General features: G+C 44.6%; 1 long non-coding RNA gene across 1 annotated transcript; it reads right to left on the bottom strand.

The window, feature by feature from the left end:
* Nucleotides 1-1,601: 1,601 nt before the first annotated feature.
* LOC125353095 lies at nucleotides 1,602-10,783 on the bottom strand. Its single transcript, XR_007211262.1, has 3 exons — nucleotides 10,772-10,783; nucleotides 7,146-7,148; nucleotides 1,602-1,859 (listed from the first exon to the last, which is right to left on the bottom strand). It is a non-coding gene; the product is annotated as an uncharacterized LOC125353095 (long non-coding RNA).
* Between the last annotated feature and the right edge of the window lie 7,265 nt (nucleotides 10,784-18,048).

The raw sequence follows: 18,048 nt of genomic DNA, 5'->3' as shown, positions 1-18,048 counted from the left end.
TATTAAATATTTATTCTTTTTTTTTTTTTTTTTTTTTTTGGCCAGTCCTGGGCCTTGGACTCAGGGCCTGAGCACTGTCTCTGGCTTCTTCCCGCTCAAGGCCACTCTGCCACTTGAGCCACAGCGCCGCTTCTGGCCGTTTTCTGTATATGTGGTGCTGGGGAATTGAACCTAGGGCCTCGTGTATCCGAGGCAGGCACTCTTGCCACTAGGCTATATCCCCAGCCCAAATATTTATTCTTGAATGAGTGTCTTGACACTCTGAAACATATTTGATTTTGTCAAGAACCACACAATTTAAGTTTCTATTACAGCAGTAAGTTCTAGCCCAGATGTTTAGCTAATATTTCAGCTCTGACAGTGTGCATAAATTGTGAGACTCTTGGTTTGGGGCCCTAGAGTACTGGTGTCTAGTAGTCTAGGGAGGTTGGTTCTAGAACTTCCTGTAGTTACCAAAATCTTCAGATGTTTACCTCCCTTCTATAAAATGGCCATCAGCACCTGACAAGATACAATTAAAAAAATATTTTCTAAGCCAGGTAACCAGTGGCTCATACCTGTAATCCTAGCTACTCAGGAGGCTCAGATCTGAGGATCACAGTTCAAAGCCAGCCCTGGCAGGAAAGACTGTGAAACTCTTATCTCCCATAAACTACTCAGAAAAAGCCAGAAATGGCACTGTGGCTCAAGTGGTAGAGCGCTAGCCTTGAGCACGAGAGGCTGAGGGACAGAGCCAGGCCCTGAGTTTAAGCTCCAGGACTAGAAAAAAAATTTTTTTAGAAAATATTTAGTAGTGGGGCTGGGGATATGGCCTAGTGGCAAGAGTGCTTGCCTTGTATACATGAGGCCCTGGGTTCGATTCCCCAGCACCACATATACAGAAAACGGCCAGAAGTGGCGCTGTGGCTCAAGTGACAGAGTGCTAGTCTTGAGCAAAAAGAAGCCAGGGACAGTGCTCAGGCCCTGAGTTCAAGGCCCAGGACTGGCAAAAAAAAAAAAAAAAAAGAAAAAAAGAAAATATTTAGTAGTGACTCACGCCTATAATCAAAGTAACTCAGGAGGCTGAGAACTGAAGACTATGGTTTGAAGCCAACCTGATCAGGAAAGTTGAGATTTGTGGCTGAGCACCAGCCTTGAAAAAGCTAAGGGATGATGCCCAGGTCCTGAGTTTAAGCCCCAGTACTGGCACAAAAAGAAAAAACAATAAATTCTACTCGCAATGAAATCCATAGATGTGGAGATCATGAGTACTGAGGAAACACTGCATGTTACATAAGTAGAAAAAAGTGGCAAAGACAGATGCCTAGAGCTTCCAGTTTTTTTTTTTTTTTTTTTTTTTTTTTTTTTTTTTTTTTTTGGCCAGTCTTGGGCCTTGGACTCAGGGCCTGAGCACTGTCCCTGGCTTCTTCCCGCTCAAGGCTAGCACTCCGCCACTTGAGCCACAGCGCTGCTTCTGGCCGTTTTCTGTATATGTGGTGCTGGGGAATCGAACCTAGGGCCTCGTGTATCCGAGGCAGGCACTCTTGCCACTAGGCTATATCCCCAGCCCTAGAGCTTCCAGTTTTGATGGCTGGATTCTAATATGACACTTACATATAGAATTCGAAAATCACACAGTACATAAAATTATCTAAGGCACCATTCTGTGTCTGAGGTCATTGTTAGAGTTCAAGTGTGAAGTGTTTTCCAAAGGCCCATATGTTGAAAGAATGGTCCAAAGCCCCACAATTCTTTTGGGAGGTATTGGAGTTTTCAGCCTATGAGGCCTAGAAAAAGTGCCACATTATTGGGGGTGGGGGAGGGGTGCCATAAATATCCTTGAAGAGGATATTGGGACCTCAGCCACTCCCTGTTTCTCTCTTTGCCACACACTTCTGCCATGATGCCCTACCTTACCACAGACCCAAAACAACAGGGCCACAAAATTGTGAACTAAAGCCTCTGAATCTGTCAAACTAATGTTTTGTGCTTAAGTTCATTATCCCAGGCAATTTGTCCCAATGATGGAAAATTGATGAGCAATGAAATATCATACACATAAATATATATACACATATATACATGCACAATACATATAGTTATAAATAGTATATATATATACACACACACATAAACACACACAAATGCACACATTTACATAAGGTTACAAAGAAGAGACTATCTCACCCAGAGAGTTGTTCTTCTTCTGTTGGTCCGCCTCTATAAAAGATAGTTGTGCTGAGCAACAGTGGCTCACTCCTATCATCTTAGCTATTCAGGAGCTGAGATCTGAGGATAACAATTCAAAGCCAACCAGGCAGAAAAGTCTGCAAGACTTTTATCTCCAATTAACCATTAAAAAAAAAAAAAAAGCTGGCAATAGAGCTGTGACTCAAGTGGTAAGGCTCTAGCTTTGAGCAAAAAAGCTAAGAGACAGCACCTAGGCTGGGAGTTCAAGCCTCAATGCTGTTACAAAATAAAAATAAATAAGTAAAAGAATAAATAAATAAAAATAGTAGCTGTAGGGCTGGGGATATAGCCTAGTGGCAAAAGTGCCTGCCTCGGATACACGAGGCCCTAGGTTCGATTCCCCAGCACCACATATACAGAAAACGGACAGAAGCGGCGCTGTGGCTCAAGTGGCAGAGTGCTAGCCTTGAGCGGGAAGAAGCCATGGACAGTGCTCAGGCCCTGAGTCCAAGGCCCAGGACTGGCCAAAAAAAAAAAAAAATAGTAGCTGTATTTTAGCATGCGTTGGTTTTAAAGATACACAAGAACATAATTGTAGTATAAACTTGGAAAAACTTTTAAATAAATTTGTAGTTTCTTAATCAGTGACAAAGACATGTGCAGTTTGGGTGCTTTTCTATGTCAATACTGTCATTGTTCAGTGTAGGGGAGGTGTTAGATGTGTATTTGAAAGTTAGATGTGCCAATGTTCGCCATAGCTCAGTGCCCCTGAGAGACTATCTGGCACCAACTGGGAACCACTGATTTGGAAATATGTTGTGAAAGCAGGAGAAGTGTTCACACACCATTAACATGTTTTCTGTCACTTAAGCAAGATGATGGTACTCAGAAGGCAGAAACAGGAAGATCTCAAGTTCAAAGTCAACTTGGGCTACAATAGCAAGTCAGGTCTCAAAACAAAACAAAACCCCAAACATTATTTTCCGCTATACACAATGAATTGGTTTCAACTTGAACTCAAGATTCTTTTCTATATGTGTGGAAATCCCATTCCTGTCCTTGTTTTCTAGACTCTTTATCAACCTAAAGCATTACCAATCAAATATTTATTGAATGATGGAAACCTTGCGTTTAATATCAGTGATATCTGTCCTTTAAATTAACCACATTCATCATGCTGTCTTTGTGATATTTTGAGTTTCCAGATGCAGATATACCTTATATGAATAGAAATGGAGGGGAAAAGTCACTCAAACACAGAATCAGAACTATAGCTACCACATGTGTTTTACACAGATTGCTCATACAACTAATACAGCATTATAAACCAGCTCTATAAATCTTTTTTTTTTTTTTTTTTTTTTTTTGGCCAGCCCTGGGACTTGGACTCAGGGCCTGAGCACTGTCCCTGGCTTCTTTTTGCTCAAGGCTAGCACTCTGCCACTTGAGCCACAGCGCCACTTCTGGCCATTTTCTGTATATGTGGTGCTGGGGAATCGAACCCAGGGCCTCATGTATATGAGGCAGGCACTCTTGCCACTAGGCCATATCCCCAGCCCCTCTATAAATCTTTTTTTTTTTTTGGCCAGTCCTGGGCCTTGGACTCAGGGCCTGAGCACTGTCCCTGGCTTCTTCCCACTCAAGGCTAGCACTCTGCCACTTGAGCCACAGCGCCGCTTCTGGCCATTTTCTGTATATGTGGTGCTGGGGAATCGAACCTAGGGCCTCGTGTATCCGAGGCAGGCACTCTTGCCACTAGGCTATATCCCCAGCCCCTCTATAAATCTTAAAATAAGAAACAATTGCATATCAACTCTTCTAGGTCACAAAGAGGCCTTTAGTAAGTCATACTATAGACTGGACAATGACAGGCCTTTGGAATCAACTTCACAGTCAACAGGAAGAACATTGGCTTTCTTAAATAGCAACTCATCTCTTTCTATGAAAAAATACTGAAGGGGCCAATTTTCTTTCATGGAGACAAAACTAAAAGTTCTTTAATTTTATAAGTATTTAAAAATACACAAAAGTACAGCAATACTATAATGGGTCCTCAGCTACCTATCACCTAATGCCATAATATGACAATGCTTTTCATCTATATTATTTTCCCACATCCGTCAAAAAGAAAATGACACCCTATCTTTTCAGTGCAGATTTCACTTTATACGTCTAAGACTAAGAAGTCTTTTATAGTGCAGTAACTTATTGTTACTGTTATTGTTACTGTTAAGCCAGTAACCTAACTCTTGAATAAGCTCTAATATGTAATCAGTACTCAAATTTCCCCAAATGTCTTTTTTTTTAAGTCAAATATATTTTTTACTTCAAGGATAGTGGCTGGATTATTTTTGTTTATGCAGGTACTAGGGCTTGAACTCAAGGTCTCATGTTCTCTAAGTGTTTTTGCTCAAGACTCTACCAGTTAAGCCATATATCCACTTCCAGCTGGTTTATTGTAGATATGAGTCTCACAGACTTTCTTACCTTGGCTGGCTTTGAACCACAATCCTCAGATTTCAGTCTCGTGATTAGCTAGGATAATAGGCGTGAGCCACAAGCACACAGTAATAATGGCTGTTTTTAAGGAACTCACATACTTGAACCGCCTTTGTTCCTTTGAGAAATATTTCCTTAAATAAGTCTTCAGTTACAGGGCATTTTTTCACAAATTCAACAATCTCCCTAGGCCTTTACTGAGATGGGCCCACACTGCCAGCAGTAGAAACAAATGCCACAGAGGCTTTTTCTCACTACCTTTTACCACAGGGAAGCTCCATACTGAACACTAAGCACTGAGCTGGGGGTAAGAAAAGCTTGATTCTTATCCTGATCATTATATCACTCTACGGTGTCAGTCCTATGTCTCAGTGTTCAGGCCTGTGAACTGAGCGGTAAGCACAGGTAATCTCTAAATTTCTTTCTGGCTTTTAAGATTCAAGATTTATGCTTACTTCATTTCAAATATAGTCAGCCCTAGGTATCCAAGTGTTCCACATCAGCAGACTTAACCAACTTAGGATGGAAACTATCCAAAAACAATTGCATCTGTATTGAACATGTAGAGACCATTTTTCTTTTCACAAACAATACAGGATAACAGCTATTCACATAGCATTTATATCATGTCAGGCATTATAAGTCATCCAGAGACAATGGAAGGCATATATGTGTGTGTGTATATGTATACATACATATATATGTATGTATGTATATATATATATTCACAGTGTACTAAGGCTTTATGAAAATAGGATGCCAAAGAACATATGAGACTCAAACATCTATGGATTTGGGTGTCTAAGGAGTGGTTCTGGAACCAATCTCCTTCAAATACTGAGGGATATCGTATTATTTGCAAGATGAAAGCACATGTATCATAGAAGACATCTGGGCATATTGAAATCATAAGACTACTTGGATCCTGACTTTCTCTTACACAAATCTAAGCTTCAATATCACAATGTATTACAATTATTTATTTACCATATCATCTCTCCTGCTGAACATAAACATCTATACAGGTTTGCTTTTATATTTGTCATTCTAGCATCAAAGCCCAAGCAATGTCTACAGCTTAGCAGGAGTCAGTGGTGTTACATAAATGAATGGGTAAATATGCTGTTTAAGAGGAAGGTTGACTTCATCTTTCACGCAGGATTACTGCATTGTGAGATGAGTTAATATATGTAGATGTGCATTATATATTTCATAATAAAAGCATAGTCTGTTATTATCTGTATTTGAAATATTCCTCGTGAATATTTATTTATTTTAGTACTGGTACTGGGGGTTGAACTCAGCTTTTCCACTCAAGGCTGGTGCCCTTGCACTTGAGCCTCACCTCCACTTTCTGTTATGGTGTTGTTGTTTTTAATGGTAATTGGAGATAAGAGTCTCACAGACTTTTCCCAGTCAGCCAGGCAATCACCAGGGGAAGAGGAACATGCACTGTGCTGCTCACATTTTTAGATATCATGCTTTATGCTTCCTATCAAGTCTATACAATGTCCATCAGTGAGTATATGTAAAATATTGAAACTTTATACAATAGGCTTTGTGTTAGATGATTTTACCCTACTTTAGGCTAATGTAAGGTTCTGAGCACACTTGAGGTATGTGAACCTAAGGTATGATATTGGGCAGCTTAGTTATAAAGCACTTTTGAGGACTATGTCTTTGCCCAGCAAGAGTGAAGCCCTAGGGTATCAATATCCAACTCTTTATTCATAGCACTTTTTACTTTGAGCGACGTTGCAAAACTAGCTCCAGTTGATGGGTTATTTACAGAATGTTCATCGGGAACTAAATACGTGTAATTATCTGTAATTTGTAATTAGTTAGGTGAATTTGTAATTAGGAGCATAGTGCCAGCTGTATTTTGCTCCGCCCCCTCACCCCCCCCATGCTAAAAATGGAACCCAGAGGCTTGTATCTGCTAGGCACACACTGTGCTACTGAGCTACATCCCCAAACTCCCTCAAAAAGCCAGTGAAATTCAAATAAAGCTTTTTAATTTTGGTAGTATTAGGATTTGAATTCAGAGCCTCACACTTTACTAGACAGGCAATCTACCACTTAAGCCACACCACCAGCTATGAAATAAAGCATTCAAATTCACTTTTGCAAACCAAAATAATGGAGGTAGTATAACATTAAAATTAAATAAACAAATATAACTATTCTAATCCAGCTGTAGGTGAACCATTCTGCCTTTGAATATTTCCCCAAATGATCCCTTGCTTAATTCTTAAAGCACTCGAAACACCAATATTCCCCATCACTTCAAATCTTGCACATGCCCTACAGTATTCCTGAACAGTAATCCTAAGCAATACTCCTTACCAAAAAGTGATGAGATTTCTTATAGGTAGGAAAAAAACACGGCTGCTTTGTAATTCACAAGCTCATAGCACACTGAAGACTGAAAGGCCTTAAGCTGTTGTTTATTGTACAACAAATGAACTTGCTTTAACTTGCTTAATTCAAGATTTCTCAAACTTCCTTATTTTTGGACCACTAAGAAAGGAAACGATTGTCAGTGAAACCAGGACTCCATGCAAAGAGGTCACAAAATAGAACATGCCAGTGATGTTATCTGTGTGCATCTACTGCACATCTGAGAATGGGAAGACCGGATGAATGATTACTTCAGGACACCTTTAAAAAAATATATAACCTACAGACATACTGGGGATCCGGTTCTTTGGAACAGCATTGGAAAACTTGGGCCTAAAACTTTCGCAATTATTTCAGGAGAAGGGGTAAAAGGTTATGGTGTTCCTTACTGAGAAGAACTAAACCGTTTTTGTTGTTGTTGTTGTTTTTAATAAAGAGATTGATCACCTCTTTATAGTGACCTTGCCAGCTTAAAAGTAACTTCCAGGTACACATCAGAACGGACTGTCAGCTTATCCTCAGGGATCATACAAGTCTCTTTAAATGAAGACCCCCCCCCCCCCCCCGGCAGCTAGTTCTTGACAGCCTCTTCTCTATTCTACTTCCCACTGAAATGACCCCTTAAGACCACCAATAAAATCTCAAGTGGCTCACGCCTCTGTAATCCTTGCCACTCAGAGGGTTGAGATCTGATGGACCGGAGTTCAAATCCAGCCTGAGCAGGAAAGTCCGTGAGACTCTCATCTCCAAGTAACCACCAGAATACTGGAAGTGGTGTTGTGGCTCAAGTGGTGGAGCGCCAGCCTGGAGCTGAAGAGCTCAGGGACAGCGCCCATGCCCTGCATTCAAGCCCCAAGCTTTGCAGGAAACAGGCCGCACGAGGTGTAATGCACCACTAAGAGCCACTGCGAGTCAGGTGCAGTGCGCGCGCGCAGGGGAGGAGGGTGCTGGTTAGGTCTGCTTCCAGGGCACGGGTGGGGTTGGTAGCTTGGACTCCGCAGGCACCTTCCGCTTCAGGGTAGAACCCCATCCAAGCCCCCCCACCCCTCCACGGTTTACATACGCTTCTGTCACCTTTCCATGACCGCTCCCCCGACCCGGGGCAGCGGCCCTGAGGGCTGACTTCAGGATACCATCCCAGGCTACCCCCAAACTCCAGGCTTAATCCCTTCGGGCTCGTCTTCCAGGACGCGCCCCTGGAGTTTCGTTTCGTTCTCCCCAGGCTCTCCAGGTTGACGGGTTCAGCCGGAGCTTCGTGCTGTCCTTCGAACCTCAGAAAAGACATCCGATGGCCCTGAGGTTCCCTTCATCCTCGTCCCGGCCCCGACACCTCGCTTGGAGCGCCAACTGAGGCCTCGCCTCTTCCGGAGGGGGGCCGCCCGCAGCCCGGCAAGAACAACTTGTGTGAGGTGCCCGCGCTTCCCCGGGTCGCAGCATCCGCCGCGGGACGCGGCCGGCGGGGACGCCCCGCTCGGCCCTCTCCTGGCTATCCACCCGACGCGGTCTCCATGGCCGCCAGACTCCCCGCCCATTCCCCGCGCGAGCCCGGCTGCAGTGGCCTCGTCGGCCAGTGCAGGGCTGCGGGGGACCCGGTGCGGCGCGGGGCCCGGGTGCTCCCTCCCCAGAGCAGGCTCCCCAACCGGCTCCGGGACGCAGTTGGCGTTCACCACACCTCCCCAGCCGCGGGCACCCACTCTCGGTGCCCCGCCACGAGAACCCCGCTGGCCTGGCGCAGCCCCGGCCCGGCCGCGGGGGAGGGGCACCGGCAGAGTCGCGGAGCTGCTCGGCCGCTGAGAAGTTGCAGCAGCGACGTCCGCTCCCGCCCCCCTGACCGGCCCGGGCCGCTCGCCGAGCACACCCGCGGTCACCGCCCGTTACCTGCCCTGCCCGGGCGGCCCGACTGGGACTCGGCCGTATCCCCGCCCCGCGAGGCCAGCCAGGAGCCCAGGTTCCAGCGGGAGCGGGCGGCGGGCTCAGCTCACCTCCCCGTTGCACCTAGGGAGGGAGGGACGAGGGGAGGGGGACGAGGGGAGGGCGGAGGGGGAACCCACGCGGAAGCCAGGAGGCCAAGGTGCTTCTTGCACTTTGCAAAAGTGAGCCGCTGCAGGAGGGACGCGGGGCGGGGGCGGCTGACGGGAACCAGGACCGGCCGGGCTCCCGCTCCCGTCCGCCAGGGGCTTTGCCCGGCGCGGCGGGAGGGGCTGCGGGGTGACGTCGCCGACAGGTGCTCGGGCCCACGTGACCGGAAGGGCCCGCGCGCAGGTGGTGGGGGCGGGGCTGGCTCTCCGGGCGTCCGGGACAGTGCCGGACGCTGGGCGAGCACCCCCGCCGGGGAGGGGCGGCGGGCGGTCGGAGGGCGGGAGGGGGAGGGGAGGGCGGGAAGGGGGAGAGAGGGCGGGAGGGGGAGGGAGGGAGGGGGCGAGAAAGTGGGTCAGGAGTGTAACCGGACGCTGCACCCCCACGCCCCGGCGGCCGCTAGCCCAAGCCTCGGAGGAGCGTAAGTAATTTGCAGTCGTGGTTCCCAGCCTTGTCTGTGGACGGTTACCAGGGCAGCCCGAAGGATGTGTCTCCCTGTGACCCTTAGGAAGAAAAACTTAGTTGCCTCAGTAACCGGGATTGGCCGGGATGCAATGAATGCGGTGAATTCTAGGTGAGGGCTGGAGGTCCTTTCCGGTACACCGGGAACGGGTAGAGGGGGAGAAGGTGTGGGTTAACATGTATGTGTATACATCTAATAATATATATATTTAACTGAGCCAAAATGAGAAAGGAAAGCTGAGGAGGCAGCTTGTCTTTTTGTGTTTGTTTTACTGTCTCAGGATATAAATTAAAATGTTTTTGCATGAGGATTTGAGTCTTCCAAATGCAGGCCCAAATGGCCCTAAATTTACTGAAGTTCTTAACACACGCTGACTTAGTTGACACAATGGTTTGAAGTTGGTACCCTAGAGTTAGAAGAAATAAGAGACAGTGACAGTTTTGTATTTGGGGAAAGCCTAAGAAACAAACATGAAAAGGCCTTTACTAAAAGAAGAAGATAAAAAGAACCCAGACTTGTCAAAGCAGAAGAAGCTAGAGTTTCTTTCCTGAGCCCAGTGGCAGCTCACACTCAGAGCACATGATGCCAGGAAGGGAAGAACAGAGATTGAAAAGTGATGTGGTCAGACACATGGCTGAGGCCTGTAATCCTTGCTCCTCAGAAGGCTGAGATCTGAGGCTTGTGCTTCCAAACCAGCCCAGGCAGGAAAATCTATGAGACCCTACTCTCTAGTCACAGGCAAATCCAGAAGTGGAGCCGTAGCTCACCAGCCTTAAGCAAAAGGTGCTCAGGAACAGCACCCCCAGGCCCAGAGTTCAAGCCTTAGGACCAGCAAAACAAAACAAAAGTTGATGGGGCCTAAGCTTGGGTAAGCACATGCACTAGGTATTCCTGGATACCCTGGATACTAGAGGCTTAGATCTGAGGGTTGAGGTTCAAAGTCAGCCTCTGCAAATAAATCTGCCACACACTTTTTTTTTTTTTTTTCCAGTCCTGGAGCTTGAACTCAAGGCCTGAGCACTGTCCCTGGCTTCTTTTTGCTCAAGGCTAGCATTCTGCCTCTTGAGCCACAGTGCCACTTACGATTTTTTCAGTTTATGTGGTGCTGAGGAATTGAACCCAGAGCTTCATGCATGCTAGGCAAGCACTGTAGCGCTGAGCCACATTCCCAGCCTCTCAGCCGCACTTTTATCTCCAGTTAACCACCCAAAAGCCAAAAATGGAGCTGTGACTCATGTGGTAGAGCACCAGCCTTGAGGGGGAAAACAGCTAAGGGATAGTGTCCAGACTGAGTTCAAGCCCCAGTACTAGAAGGGTTAGGTGGGTAGGAGAGAAGGAGGGATAAAATATGGGCTTTGGTTTTGGATGCTGGTGAGACAAGGCGGGGAGGAGGTTAATTGTTGGTGTAGGAAGCATGGCTCAGGTGGTAGGGCACCTTCCAATGAGCAGAAAGTGAGTTCCAGTCCCATCTTTGACCAAAAAGGAAAAAAAAAAAGTTGGTTGTTCAGTTGTTTTACATGATGAGATATGAAGAGAATGTATTGTGGAGTTTGCAGTCCAAAGCCAGCACCTCCAGATTTGTGGGGCAGGGAAGCTGCAGCAAAGGCCCAATGGTGCAGAGACCTGCATCTCAGAAAAAAATGTTCCCTGTTGGAGTTTTCATTGGGATGCAAAGAGGGTGTATGATTCTCTGAAGAGATTTTTATAGGAGAGCCTCTTCAGAGACAAAACTGAAATAGAATTCTGGTAAACTGAATTCCCTTCAAAATAAGTAAAAGGTTATTTTGTTGTGAAAATTTTGTTGAGATATAAACCACAAAAATAATTATTATGAAGCCAGACAGGGGTAGCTCATGACTGTATCTTAGCTATTCAGGAAGCTGAGATCTGGTAATTTTTGGTTAGAAACTAGCCCAGGCAGACAAATCTGAGACTCCTTTCTCCAATTAACCACTAAAAAACAGGAAGTGGAGGTGTGGCTTAAGTAGTTGAGCTCCAGCCTTGAGTAGAAAATCCAAGAGAGCATACTAGGCCCTAAATTCAAGCCTTCGTACTGCCATACAAAAAAATTATTGTTATTATAATTATTATTTTGGTGCTAGAGATTGAAGCCTAGTCCTTGTACATCCTAAGTATGTTGTATCACTCACCTATACCTTCAGTCCTGATTAAAAGTAACAGCTATTATTGTTGTTGTTATTACTATTTAGTTAGATGACCTTTGCTGGCTTGCCTCCCTAGTAGAATGAGGATAAACAGAATTATAATTATTGGGATAATTGTCCTCCTTTTTGTGCTTTTTGAATACAGACTCACTAACTGAGGTTGTTCTTTCCCCCCCCCCCCCCCCCCCCGAAGAGTTTGCCTAACTTGTGGAAAAGCTAGAGTTAGAAGATGAAAAGCTCCAGGCTGGCAATATGGCTTAGCGGTAGTGTGCTAACATGTATGAAACCCTGGGTTCAATTCCTCAGCACCACATAAACAGAAAAACCTGGAAGTAACGCTGTGGCTCAAGAGGTAGAGTGCTAGCCTTGAGCTAAAAGAAGCCACAGATAGTACTCAGGCCCTGAGTCCAAGCCCCAGGACAAGAGGAGGGGAAGAGGGGAGGAGGAGGAGGAAGAAGAGCTCCATACTTTGAATACTCTCATCCTGAATGAAAACAACAGTTACACAAAAATTTTCAGGAAATAACACATAAGGGTGATTTCCTTCTTTGTGAGATAATTGGCCTTCAGAATCTTGGTTTAAATTCACAATTGTTGCTGTAGAAATGAATTGAAAATTTAAGTACACTGCAGTGGCAAACTTCCTTTTTTTCCCAACCTTTCTCCAAATTTCAGCTCTGGATTCATAAAATAATTATATATAGGATGATCTGCCTTGTAGTTAGTTATAAATCCATTTAGAAAGCAAATTAAATTAAGGAATGAACATCTGTTAAGGAAGCAATAGCAACAGGGCTCTTAGTATTTTATAATGCTCCTATATATTTAAAACTCTTGATAGAAAATTTATCTACAAGAAGAGGAGGAGGAGGAAGAAGAGGAGAAGGGAGGAGGAAGGAAGAGGAGGCTGTCATCTATGCATAATAGGCTTTCACATAGATTACTAAAGACAATGCATTTGGATCCATTTGCTCATAGACACCTCCAAAATATTTTTTGAATGAGTATATGTTTGAAGCCTCTGAGCCACCTACACTGTGCACAGAACTATGTCAAGCATGGTGGGAATTATGGAAAAGCTATGCATAGTTCTAAAAGAGTCAAGTTTAATAAGATGGCTGCTAGGTAACAAATACAGGAAATTCAACTATTGAGTTAAATAAAAACACCTCTTAAAATGTGTACATAGATGATGTATTCATAAATAATAAATTCATATATTAAAGTCACAATGAGTTGAGAAAAAAGAATAATGAGAAATTTATTTTTTCCCTCTCTTGATTCTATTTATCCTCTAAAATGTGGACAGCACCTTGGCATTGTTTTTGTATAAAAATAAAAGATTTTTTTGGCCAGGAGTTTGGCCTAGCGGTAGAGTGCTTGCCTAGCATGCAGGAAGCCCTGGCTTTGATTCCTCGGTACCACATATGCAGGAAAAGCTGGAAATGGTGCTGTGGCTCAAATGGTAGAGTGCTAGCCTTGACCAAAAAGAGCTCAAGGACAGTGCCCAGGCTCTGAGTTCAAGCCGCATGACTGGCAAAAATAAATAAATAAATAAATAAAAGATTTTTTAGGGAGGTAATACCACCAAACAGTGTCTGTATGACTATTAACAAGGGATCCAACAGAGGAACTTCCAGAAGGGGCAAAGAGCTATGTGGGCTAGACTGAGAGTGCTCTGGGAAGCACCAAGAACCAAGTTCAGCTTTGTCAGAGGTAGAATGTGGAAGGCACCAGAGAAGGGGAAGGACGAAAGACAAACCCTTGCTTAGGACAGGTGTGGATGTCACAGGATACTGGCCATTAGGACGATGACCATCGGTAAGTGCTTCAAAGGGACTTCACAGGACTTGAGCTCAGTTCTTAAAGGTGGATTTGAACTTCATAGCTGGAGAGGGAAAGCCATTACCAGAATAATAGGCCTAGTGACATAAGCTAAGAGGGCCAGAAGTTGCAGAGTATGTTTGAGGAATTTCCATAGACCAGATTTGCTACTAGAAGAGATGGATCAAGTATGAAATTTATCATTTGAATGATAAGTTAGAGCCAGGCCAATGAGGAGACCATGAATGCCTGGTCAAGCTTGGTATTAGAACTTTATCTGCAGGTAATGGAGAAGTAGACAACATATTCAGGGGGTATACAGGCATGCCTCCTTTGTGCTTTGCTTAAATGCTTTAGTGATGGTGCCTCTTGCTACAAATTGAAAGTCTGGGACAACTCTGAGTGGAACAAGTTTATGGTGCCATTTTTCCAAGTGCTTAGGATGTTGCTAGCATTTTTAACAGTAAAATATTTTTAATTTAGGTATGTACATTAGGTTTAATGCTATTGCACTCTTAATAAATGATAGCCTAAGATATAACTTTGTTACGCACTCTAAAGTCAAAAAAGTTTGTATGATTCATTTGATTACAGTATCGGGAATATCTCTGAGGTAGGCTGGATGGGTCAAAGTTGGGTGTGGGAAAAGTCAAACCTGTAGTTTAGTTGCACTGGGAATTTAAGGACCCTGAGTTGCTACTGAAAAAACCCAATGGGGGGGTTGGGACTGGTCATCGATGACTCAAGCCTGTAATCCCAGCTCCTCTGGAGACTGATATCTGAAGATGGAAGATACTAACTAGAAAAAAAAAAAAAAGCTGGAGTAGAGGTATGGCCCAAGTGGTAGAGTGCCAGCCTTGAGCAGAAAAAGCCAGGTGAAAGCTCGAGGCTCTGAGTTAGAACTCTAGTATTGGCACCGGTACATGTACACACACACACACACACACACACACACACACACACATACACACACACACACACACACACTCCACAGAGGCCTGGATAAATGTGTGTCAATGGGATTTGGCTGGAAAACAATGAACTTGTATAAAAGAAAATGACAGGTTTATGAGCTTGTATAAAAGAAAATGAGGTTTGTTTTTGTTTTTGTCCAAGATTGAGAGGCACATCACCTACCCGAGGTGATGGTAGGTCACAGTGTGAATAAGCTCCTAAATTCAAACCTGTTGGAAAATAACTTGTCTAGGGAGTATTCCCAATTACAATTTACCTCCATATAATCTCAAAGACCTCCCTCCTCATATGCCAAAAGCTAGTCATCCCTGGGGCTTCCCTTGAAGCCATCCCCTAATTTAGCACTGTCTTAACCAAAAAGCTTTAACCCAGCAGCTGGCTCCCTAGCCTGGAGTGTCAGATTAAGAGGCTCCGCCCCTAGGAACAGCTTGAGACTCTCTGGGGCCAACTGTCTATACTTTTACTACATTCCCTCCACCATTCTGTTATAGATGAAGCCTTTGCCAGTTTGTGGTCTAACCTGAGATCTCCCCCAGGCTTCCTGTGTCTATCTTAGGGAGAGCAAAAGAATTTATGCTTTTCATACATTCCCTCCCCCTGTCCTTTGCTTTGGGGGTCTGCTGGATAGTGCTCATAGTGCTCAATGTTTTTATCCTAATGACCTGCTGATTTCCAAATTTAGCTCTGGTCTGGAAGAGTGGATGGATGTGTCAAATGCTCTGCCCTGCTCGGCTGGAAGCAGGGGTGGGGGTGGGGATTCAGAGCTCTGAGTTGGGGCCAGTGATTCAGACTGTGTACAGACAAGCCTACTGGACAACGCAACAGCCTGGCTTTGGGCAGACCACTTCCTGTACCTTTGCATATGCAGACCTAGGGTGTGGTGTTTGGCAGGATTCTCAAGAGTGATTGGATAGTGTGTGTGTGTGTGTGTGTGTGTGTGTGTGTGTGTGTGTGTATTTACAGGGGCTTGAACTCGAAGGCTGAGCACTGTTCCTCAGCTTTTTCACTGGGGCCTTACCGCTGAAGCCACAGTTCCACTTCCAGCTTTTTGCTAGTTAATTGGAGGGAAGAGTTTGACAGACTTACTTTCCCTGGCTACCTTCGAACAGCTATTCTCAGAAGTCAGCCTCCTGAGTAGCTAGGATTACAGGTGTGAGCCATCTAGGGTTGAATTTCTTTCTTTTTTTTTTTTTATAATTGCAATTGTATTGGTTGTGTCAAGGATAAGTACACAGACATTTCAATTTGTACACAAATCTTAGCACACGTACTAAAAGTTGAAAGCCATGAGCTGTTTTGAAAAGTATTCCAGTGCCATTCCAACTTTAAACCTGGAAGCAAATTTTCCTTAAGAGGAAACCAAGTACCCATATTCCAAATGTCGGTCCCCTGTTTTGTAACTTCCACGAGTCACAGTGTCACAGTGCATGCATGACACACGCACGGTTTCTATTGTTCACAGCACAGCAACAATTAGGAAAAGTGGGCTGCCACAAGTGGAGGTGTGGCAGAGCACACACAGTTCTGACAGAAAGGATCAAGGTGTGGTTTTCTTCAGGAAAATGGTTCTACCAGAAAACAACAAGGACTAGAATTTCCAATATTCAAGACATGAAACTGCGACTCCAAAATTGCCATTTACTATGCTTTGTATTGCAGGCTAGAAAATGAACCGCTGGCCTATGGAATGTTAACTTAAGTGGCACTGCAGACAGCTGAGGCCTCCCCTAATTCAATAGCCCAGTGTTTTCTGGTTGTACCAAAAAATAAACAACCAGCAAATGACTAACTTCTTTAAAAAATCATTTACACTTGAGAAATGGGATGAAGTGGTGTTCCCTCCTTTTTAAAAATGTTTCTAGAGCTCCTAAAAAGCCTGCATTTCCAAACAGTTGATAAAAGTATTCCCTGAGTTGTGCAGGGGCTACCAGTGAGACGTGCTGTGTGGCAGGCCGGACCTGGCTTCCTTTCCTTCTACTTAGGGATCACACTCTCCCCATTCTTAGTCTCTGCATTTTTTGCAAGCAAATCTTCCTTCATGACCTGGCTGATCTTCAGCCTCTCTGCCCTTTGCTCCCCCTTTTCCTCTTGTTTGCTCTTTCTTGTCCCAAGATTCATCCTTTCCCGCGGGCATTTTGAAGCTGGATTTCACCTTGGCCAGAGCAGGCTTGGCTGACCACCTGGCTGGCCTCCTCTTAGGCTCGTTCTCAGCACCCTCCAGCCAGCGGACCTTCCTCTTGGGCACTGAGGCATCCCGTGGCCCTGTGTTCCTGCAGGCCAGAGTGCAGGAGACCTTCCCAGACCTCCCCCCAGGCCCAGTCCTCCCAGGCCAGACCCCAGGGTGCTAAGAGTAGGGTTGAAGTACTTAAAGGTGATGATCTGAATGCTTATGTTTATTTTTGTTTGATTATTTGTTTGTTTTGTGCCCTTCTGTGGCTTGAACTAAGGGCCTGGGTGCTGTCCCTTAGCTTTTTTTTTTTTTCTTTTCTGTCTCAAAGCTAGAATTCTACCATTTGAACCACAGCTCCACTTTTGACTTCTTGGTGGTTTATTGGAGATAAAAACCTCAATGGGGCTGACTTCAAAAATTGATCCTCAAATTTTAGCCCACTGAGTAGCTAGGATTATAGTTGTAAGCCACTGGCACTCAGCTTCTTTAGTTATTTCTTTCTCTCCTGTTGAAAAGCAATCAGACATTTTGTCCAGCCTACTTTCAATTTGCCTGATGCTAATTATCCAACTACAAACTGAGCAATAGGTCTTCCTTTTTGTTTATAAGCTAGAGAAAAACAGATTCATGTGTCTGTATTGTTACTTGCTCGGTGAAAGAGCCAGAGCTAATGTTTACAATTGATGTAAAAGGCTGCATGGGAAATTCTCACCCCCACCCCATCCCTCCCTCCTACTGGTCTATCCCCCCCAACTTAAATTATCCATTATACTAACCTCTGAAGTCCAGAATGTGTTATTTTCTCAACTGAATCTTTTTCCTCCATTTAAGAAGTGTGGAAAAGCCAGGCACTGATGGCTTAGGCTTGTAATCCTAGCTACTCAGGAGGCTGAGATCTGAGGATCACAATTCGATGCCAGCCAGGGTAGGAGAGTCTGTGAGACTCTTATCTCCATCTAACTGCTAGAAAAAACGGGAAGTGATTCTGTGGCTCAAAGTGGTAGAGTGCCAGCCTTGAGCAACAAGAGCTTAGGGACAGTGCCCAAGTTCAAGCCCCACAACTAACAGCAACAACAAAAACAAAAGATGATGAGATCTAAGGGTTCCTTTTAAAATTCCAATAACATTTACATAATGTAAAATTTATCATTTAAACTTCTCCCACAGGACTGAGGATTAAACTTGAGTGCATTTTCTTATATATTCAGGGTTTAAAAAAAACCCTGAAAACTCCAATTCTTTTTCTGGTGTGTGTGTGTGTGTGTGTGTGTGTGTGTGTGTGTGTGTGTGTGTGTGTGTGTACTGGG

The sequence above is a fragment of the Perognathus longimembris genome, chromosome 6 (genome assembly GCF_023159225.1).
Source record: "Perognathus longimembris pacificus isolate PPM17 chromosome 6, ASM2315922v1, whole genome shotgun sequence".
Taxonomy (NCBI): domain Eukaryota; kingdom Metazoa; phylum Chordata; class Mammalia; order Rodentia; family Heteromyidae; genus Perognathus; species Perognathus longimembris.
Note: the sequence above shows the minus strand (reverse complement) of the source record. Positions and strands in the feature narration are given on the sequence as shown.